General features: G+C 46.5%; 1 non-coding gene across 1 annotated transcript; it reads right to left on the reverse strand.

The window, feature by feature from the left end:
- Positions 1 to 3,739: 3,739 nt before the first annotated feature.
- On the reverse strand, positions 3,740 to 3,823 carry Trnas-gga. Its single transcript is given in 2 exon segments — positions 3,740 to 3,774; positions 3,784 to 3,823. It is a non-coding gene; the product is annotated as a tRNA-Ser (tRNA).
- Between the last annotated feature and the right edge of the window lie 5,388 nt (positions 3,824 to 9,211).

The raw sequence follows: 9,211 nt of genomic DNA on the forward strand, positions 1-9,211 counted from the left end.
GGTCAAAAGTCATAATATATATAGCAGTTCATGACATCCAGTCTTACAAACTTCAAAACTCCGCCATCTCTCTCCCCACATCCACCACTGCTGGCGGCTCACCTCCAACTGCGCAACGCTACGCGCTGTTAACAGCCAACAGCCCAACACTACAATGGCAGACAACAATGCAAACTAGCCAAAGACTGCACACAGCACAGCCAGTGATTTTCATACAGAGCGCTACGTGGCGTTACCAATAAGAAAACATAAACAGCCTACTTACAAAGTTCCTGCTTGACCGCTGGCGGTAAGGCCACTGGAAGGGGCCGGGCCCAGAAAAAGCGAGGCTGTGCATCCATTCAGAGGGTGATGTGCGCCTGAAAGCCAGAAGCACGTCCGAGATCCGGTGCAAACAACGACGCAAAAGCAGAGCACAGATCGTCTAAGTCCTGAAAGGGAACAGCCGTGGAAACGACCTTAACTTTGTCGGAAATTGAAAAGCCAAACAGTTGAAACGCATCCAGGCCAAAAATATTCGAAGCCGACGGATGGTCGACGACAAAGAGGGTAAGGAGCCGTGGAACACGCTATTATGTCGCCTGGGCGACGAACTGCCCACGAAGGGGGATGGCACCATCTCCGTGGGCGACAACGCAGAAGAGCCCAGGCGTGTATATGTCGCCATATTAATCAGGGGGACGGTGGCTCCAGTGTCAACCTGAAAACTGACATCCTCTGTGAAAATGAGCAGCATGAGGAAAAGCTTCTGCGCTGATGGGTCATCCTGTGGGACGACCTATTGCAGAGCATGGACATTATCTTGAGGCCCAGGAGGGGCAGGACTAGAACGAGTCGAACGACTATGACAAACTGATCGGATGTGGCCCTCCTTGTTACACAGCATGCACGTTTTTCCAGCAGTGGGGACAATCAACCCCGAAATAGGCAAATGGTTCAAATGGCTCTGAGCACTATGGGACTTAACATCTGAGGTCATCAGTCCCCTAGAACTTAGAACTACTTAAACCTAACTAACCTAAGGACGTCACACACATCCATGCCCAAGGCAGGATTCGAACCTGCGACCGTAGTAGTCGCGCGGTTGCGGACTGAAGCGCCTAGAACCGCTCGGCCACCGCAGCCTGCCGAAATGTGCAGTAAAGCACTGTGAGCAAGATGGAAGTGGGCCTTGCGACCGGCGACAAGGGGCGACCGAAGGCGCCGACGCCATAAAGACGTCAGAACTCGAGGAGTCACGACGACGCTGGCCGCTCGACGGCGCGAGGGCGGTATCCGCCGTGACGCCGCGATCGCTGCCATCTGCAGTCACGCCAAGCCGCTTGAGAAATTTCAAAGGAGTGGGCAATGCGGAGAATCTCTTCCACGCAGGGGTTGTCGAGTTTCAATGCCGCAGTACGGACCTCAGGGTCGGGAGCCAGCTGAACCAACACATCCCTGATCAGGGAGTCCACATACAAAGCCTTACACTGCTGATTGGTGCATGTAAAATAGCATCAACGGCTGAGACCCTGCAAGTCCATGACCCAGGAATGATACGATTGAACAGGTTGTTTATGGTACTGGTGGAACTCCAGCCGAGAGGCGACTACATGGTAGCGTTGGGAATAATAGTTTGTCAACGAAAGGCAGATCTCCCAGAAAGAGAGAGCCACAGGATCAGATGACAGTGCCTACTTGTGGAGGAGAAAGAATGTGGCCGGAGAGGCCCAAGACGAAAACAACAACCGCTGCACGGAGTTGTCCGTGACTTGAAAAGCCGTGGAATGTTGTTTCAGCCAATGTATGTAGGTTTCCCAGTCCTCTTTAGCGTAATTAAAGGGTGGAAACGACCGCAGACGCGGGAAAGCATCGGACACCCGAGGACTCTGAAGCTGGTGAGGTAACATGTCCCAGGCATCGACTTTGTCCATTGGCGAATGCCGCGACTTTGTAAGATGTCTAACTGGAGCTGCTGCTGCTGTATGAGCTTCTGCTGTTGCTCCAGCAGACAGACCAACTTCGCCTCCATGCCAACAACGACCACCGTTTACCTCATCGCCAAAATGTTGTATTTGTGACCAGGACGGTCGTGGGGTAGCAATGACGGAAAGCGCGGCGGGACCCGCGGGGAGGCCCGTGAACAACAACACAATGGGACAGATGGACATGACCAACGAAGGACAGAACGAATACAACAAGACCGCACAAAGGAGTCACAAGGAAACAAACACGTCCACTTGTACACAGAACAAGGAAGTAAGCTGTCTAGCATGAAGCGAGGTGTAAACCGACGTACGCGAGATTAGACTGGCTGGCTGTGTTTTTTTTTTCTTTATTGTGATTTCATCACCCTGCCCCATATGGGCAGGGGAGGGTTGTCAGTGGCACAATCCGCCGAATGACATGGCAACTAAAATAAGAATAAAATCTTACATACATAAGGCGATAAAAAAGGGGAACATAAAACAGAGTAAAGGGAGAAACAGGAGATAAAAATAAACTGACACAGAGACGTTCATGGGGGACGGTTAAAAAAGTCACCTGAAAGGTAAAAAACACAGTTGCCGATTCTTAAAACACAGAGAAGACACTGAATGGACATGCACAGGTTAAAAGTCAGCCACAGTATTAAAAACACTCCAGAACAACACAATTAAAACCCACTTGTAGCACACACGACGAAGAATAAAACTGCCACGTGGGACCTGCCGAGGGAAAGGTCAGAGAGGATGGAAAAGGAGAGGAGAGCAAGGGCAGCAGGGGAAGCTGCGGGATGAAGAGAGTAGGGGTATCAGCGGGTACACGGAGAGGCAGGAGACACGTGGGGTGGGAGATGAAGAGGGAAGACAGGGCAGGAGGGAGTGCAGAGAAACTGAAAGGGGGCACAAGAGAGGGAGGGGGAGTAGGAGGGGGAAGCTGCTCAGGGGGAGGGAGGAGGAGGAGAGGGAGCCCCGAGGAGGAGGCAAGCTGGCTGAGCGAGAGGCCGGTGCTTAAGTACGTTATCGGGGGCCCCGCTATTGGCCGCTGGGACCACGTGTTCCCCTGTGGTGCCCTCACACTAAAAGCAGGCCAGAAGGCGAGCGCCGCCACAGCTTACGGCGCGATGGTGGAGAGACCTCTATGGGTCTTCGACCTCCATGACGTCTGGCGCGGATTAAATCCACGGCGCGCGGTACCAGAAATACGATACGAGACTATATCTGTGTCTCAAAAATTATTCGCCTAAATATTATGATATACACACATTTGAAACTGTCTTTTTAAGCCCATCATGTTACGCTAAAATTTAACATAGGGTTCCATTTAAAAAACCAAATATGGCCTCATATCTCTGTAATAAAACATAGCACGAACATGAAATGTGATGTATTCAAGTAGCCCCTGGCCCTGCAATTCACTGTCCGAACGGCATCTTCGTATCTATTACGGTTGGGGAGATACAAGGGGTGTTATGACTTAGCTGCCTCACCCTGTATAGGCGCTGTAGACCACACCGCCGTCTTCTGTCTGTTTACCTATCTCTGTATTTGAATATGCATGCCTATACCAGTGCCTTTGGCGCTTCAGTGTAGTCCTGAATATCAAGCCATAGAGACTCCCAAGTAGGGCGGTTAGGCTAAAAAACTCTCATGTGACTTAATGGTTCAAATGGTTCAAATGGCTCTGAGCACTATGGGACTCAACTGCTGTGGTCATAAGTCCCCTAGAACTTAGAACTACTTAAACCAAACTAACCTAAGGACATCACACACATCCATGCCCGAGGCAGGATTCGAACCTGCGACCGTAGCGGTCGTGCGGTTCCAGACTGTAGCGCCTTTAACCGCTCGGCCACTCAGGCCGACTCATGTGACTTAATGCCTATGTGACACTATATCGTACATTGACAGTAACTAGTAATAACATACGATAACAGTGTAGCTTTCTCGGACTGAAATATCTTGTAACTAGGTCGTCGTGTAATGTCTGCCGGATCAATTTCACGTATTGATACCGGCAATGGAATGTAAAGGAACCGGTTTATTTTCCGGTCAAATGAGACGGCATGTATTCAGTAATGCGCTTATTGGCTTAAAGTTGATTTCCAACGCTCTTCACATTGGAACTGCGCCATCAGAAAATTAAATTTCTCGTCTGTGCGCTCAGTGTTTTTATGACGTTTGCGCTTTAATTTTGCGAGAGGATATAACATGGAGCCCGTTTAACATTCAATTACTCAAATTCCACTTTACTGTTCTAATGAGTTTTCACGGAATTCGTTCTTCTCTGTGAGCATCAGCACAATACTGTAGAAATTCACGTGAAACAGTGAAAGAATTAGCTAGCTCAGCCGTTCTTCTATGGCATGGAACATTGGCGGGAGTAATAAAAATAGAGACTAGACTGAGTTCTTCCTATCTGCCGATCTCTCGCCCATGGTGTCCTCAATCGTCTGTGTTACCAATCATCGTCTTCCGCTGTGGTTCCTCTTTGCTCTTTCCTTCGGCTACTTTTTTAACGCAGCAAGCCCCGACACGTAACTAGTCGTAAAAATGAAGGAAGATTAGTATTTAAAGTACTGTCGGCAACAAGATCGTCAGATGCGCAGCACGGGATCGGATTTGGAAAGGTGGGGAAACAAAGCAGCGGTGTCCTTTTCGGAGGAGACATCCCGGCATTTTTCGTGAATGATTTAGGGAAACCACGGAAAATCTTGAGTCTTGATGACCTGCCGGGGACTTAAACCACCATCTTGCTGAATGGGGATCCATTGTCTTGCAACTGCGTCATCTCAGACGTTTTGGTCTTTTAGTATTTTACCGTTCAATTAATTTTTTATGTCCTTCCACAGCAAATCAACTATGTGGAATTCTATTTTATTTGAAATTTCTCCATTCTGATTTTCACGTCTCTTCTACATTATCGAGATCGCTTCGATTCTTCCAGTCCACTTCTCTCCATCGTTTTCTACTTCTTCATTTCTTCTCATCTCTAGGACATTCACAGTCTTTTGTACAGAAAGGAAATCAACCAAGCAGCTACCCCCTCCCCCCCTCCATCCATAATATCCAAACCACTGTGAAGTGTATGCCAGAGAGTACTTCACACTGTACCAGTTAATATGGCTTCTGTCCATTCCATTGATTTATGGAGTGGCGAAAGAATGGCTATTTAAATGTCTCAGTGCACGCTGAAATTAACTTAATCTTATCCTCACGATTCCTACGAAAGTGACAAATAAGTAGTATGATCCTCGAATGATCATTCAAAGCCAGTTGTTCAAACTCTGTAATTAGGGTATCTCCGAACTTTTTATTTATTTATTGCTTATTTAGCCTGACCAGATTCGACACTAAGGTCCTCTCTCACATCTGACCAGGAACAACACATACGAAAAATATTACAAATACGAAAGATATTACATAAATATTCAGTGGAATAATTCTAATATTAATAATAATATTGATAATAGAAATAATAACAAAATAATAGTAATTGACATGAGTAATGATAATAATAATTTTTGACAATAATTATAATAGTAATAATAATAATGAAATAATAGTGATGCAAACAATAACAATGAAAATAATACTAAAGTTGTTAGATCCACTATCGGGCACCACACGAGGTGGGGTATATGGGAAACCTTCCAGATGTTGGTGGTACTGGAGAAATGAAATATCCAGGGTGGACCAAATAATAACTTAGCCTAAACCCACTACTGTCTGTTCTGGCATTCAATGGCTAATGGTCAGAATCTCTTCACCAATTTGTACAAATATGTCTTGATCGCAACAATCAAATCTTTAACATTTGTCATCTCCAACAAAGTTCACCACAACCACCTTCAACTTGAGAAAGTCGTTATGGAACAACAGGAAAAATATCCACTACCCCAGATCCCAGTACATCTACTAGACTACCCTGGTCATCGGATTCTAGGGGACCAACAACACCATGAAAAGTAGCTTCTCGAAACCTCTTTGCAAATACCACATGAATATTGGCTCACTCAACACAAATACGCTGGCCAAGATAGGCAATGTCCAACAGCTTACGGGTGTTCTGGAAAAATTTCACATCAAAATCCTCAGAATACAAGAGAGACCTTTTAAAGACGAAAACCGCTTCAACACAAAAAACCACAGAATATACAAAGGAAAACCTACTGTCGGAAGAGAAACACCGATAATGATTGGTACAGGATTTTCGGTTCGCAAATCAGTCACAGACTAAATACTGGATTTCAGTTCAGTATTAGAAAGGAACTCTAGAGTAACACTCAAAACAGGAAAAAAGATACATTATGAAACTTCCTGGCAGATTAAAACTGTGTGCCCGGCCGAGATTCGAACTCGGGACCTTTGCCTTTCGCGGGCAAGTTCACACAGTGCGGTCGGGCACACAGTTTTAATCTGCCAGGAAGTTTCATATCAGCGCACACTCCGCTGCAGAGTGAAAATCTCATTCTGGAAACATCCCCCAGGCTGTGGCTAAGCCATGTCTCCGCAATATCCTTTCTTTCAGAAGTGCTAGTTCTGCAAGGTTCGCAGGAGAGCTTCTGTAAAGTTTGGAAGGTAGGAGACGAGATACTGGCAGAAGTAAAGCTGTGAGACCGGGCGTGAGTCGTGCTTCGGTAGCTCAGATGGTAGAGCACTTGCCGGCGAAAGGCAAAGGTCCCGAGTTCGAATCTCGGTCGGGCACACAGTTTTAATCTGCCAGGAAGTTTCATATCAGCGCACACTCCGCTGCAGAGTGAAAATCTCATTCTGGAAACATCCCCCAGGCTGTGGCTAAGCCATGTCTCCGCTATATCCTTTCTTTCAGGAGTGCTAGTTCTGCAAGGTTCGCAGGAGAGCTTCTGTAAAGTTTGGAAGGTAGGAGACGAGATACTGGCAGAAGTAAAGCTGTGAGTACCGGGCGTGAGTCGTGCTTCGGTAGCTCAGATGGTAGAGCACTTGCCCGCGAAAGGCAACGGTCCCGAGTTCGAATCTCAGACGGGCACACAGTTTTAATCTGCCAGGAAGTTTCATATCAGAGCACACTCCGCTGCAGAGTGAAAATCTCATTCGGGAAGATACATTATCATCAATGCACATGCACCGACAAACAATCACAACAGGAAGAAACCACAAGAAGTCGAAGACTTTTGGGGAGACGTAGAAGAAACACCAAATCAACTACCAGAAACACACATGTTTACATTGTATTACTAAACTTCAGTGCACTACTAGGCAAAGAGAAGAAGTACAAGCAAATCATAGGCCCATACACGGCATACAAACGCACCTGACCACCTCAAAGATGGCTACATCAGTACCTCCATCCATATCAAACCTACTAACCACCAGTAATACCTCCACTTCGACAGCTGCCACCTGTTCCATACCAAGAAGTCCCTTCTGTACAGCATAGGTACCCATGGTCGTCGCATCTACAGTGACGAGCGGTCCCTCTCGAAATATACCGAAGGTCTCACTTACAGACTGTAATTATCCTCCCAAAGTTCTACAAAAACAAATCTCTCGTGCCTAATCTTTCCAGTCTCCCACCACATCCCAAAGTTCCACCGTCCAGCCACAGAGGAGCATTCCCTTCGTAACTCAGTATCACCCAGGACTGGAGCAACAGAATTACATCCTCCGCCAGGGGTTTCGACTGTCTTTCGTCATCCCCTGAAATGAGAAATGTCCTACCCACTATCTTTCCCATCCCTCCCACACTGGTATTATTCTGCCCAACAAACCTACACAATATACTCGTCCATTCGTACACAAGCCCTGCTCCCAACCCCTTAAATCATGGCTCATACCCCTGTAATAGAGCTATATGCAAAATCTGTCCCATATATCCTCTCACCACCACCTACTCCAGTACGGTCATGAACATCACCTGTCCCATCGAAGGCAGGGCTACCTGTGAAGCCAGTGATCTGATCTACAAGCTAAGCTGCAACCACTGTACTCCATTCTATGTGAGCATGACAACCAACAAGCTGTCTGTCCGCATCAACAGCCACCAACAAACTGTGGCCAAGAAGCAAGTGGACCATCCTGTTGCTGAACACGCTGCCAAACATGACACCTTCATTTCTACTTCACAGCCTCTGCAGTATGAATCTATCCCACTAACACCAGCTTTTCGGAATTGCTTAGGTGGGAGCGTTCTCTGCAATACATCCTACGTTCCCGTAATCCTCCTAGCCTCAACCTTCCTTAGCCACTGTCCTCACCCACCCAGCCCCTTCCCCATTCCCATCCCAGCACTACACAGCTATCGTTCCACCATCACACTCAGTCTTTTTACTTCTCTCCTTTTCCACTACTCCCCCCCCCCTTTCCCTACCTCTCCCCTGTCCTCCATCTAACCTGCAGCACCTAACTGTCCGCCATCCCCACCAAACTACCCCTCCCTCTCCGTGCCCCAGCCTCTTCCTTACCCACACCCAGTCGCACTGGTGCTGGCGCTCGCAATGTGGTTTCGGTTGCCTGAGACTGCAGGCGTTTGTGTGACTTGCGTTTCCTTGTGTGTGTGTGTGTGTGTGTGTGTGTGTGTGTCTACGTCTATTGTTGACGAAGGGGTCTCAATGGCCAAAACCTTTATTTGTAACAGTCTTTTTGTTGTGCCTATCTGTGACTCAGTATGTCCGCTATATGTTTCATAATATTGTCACATTCCATCCTGGATTTTCCATTGTTTGATAGGGAACATCCCATACTTAACTGTCAAAATTTTAACTTAAAAATTATGTCAACTCAATTTCAAAATGCAAGAGAAATTCTGAATTTGAGAACACGCAAAGGATTCTTAGAGTTCGATTGTCACTTGCTACAAGTAAAAATGAGGCCAATCCCAAGAAACAGAAAGACAACACAAGAAAAAATAAGACCAGATCCAGAATACCCGTAGATGAAACAAGAGAAAATTTTTTTAAAAAATACTGAAAGTTGAACAGAAAATTGAAAATACCTCGCGAACACAATTCAAAATACAACGCTTTGATGTCAGTCTGCTAGGAAACGAAAACATAGATGGTGGAACGCAACTTGTGATCAGGCTATTGAACGTAGAATACAGGCCTGGAAGTAGTTTAGCAGTAACAGAACAGAAGAGACATGGCAAGATTTACACAAAGTTCAGAAACAATCCTCGAAAGATATCAGAAGAGTGAAAAGGACATACGACAAAAATAGACTAAATGAACTCGAGGAAGACTTCAAGAGAAATAGCACGAAAAATTTCTATA

Source organism: Schistocerca americana, chromosome 3, assembly GCF_021461395.2.
Source record: "Schistocerca americana isolate TAMUIC-IGC-003095 chromosome 3, iqSchAmer2.1, whole genome shotgun sequence".
Lineage (NCBI taxonomy): Eukaryota > Metazoa > Arthropoda > Insecta > Orthoptera > Acrididae > Schistocerca > Schistocerca americana.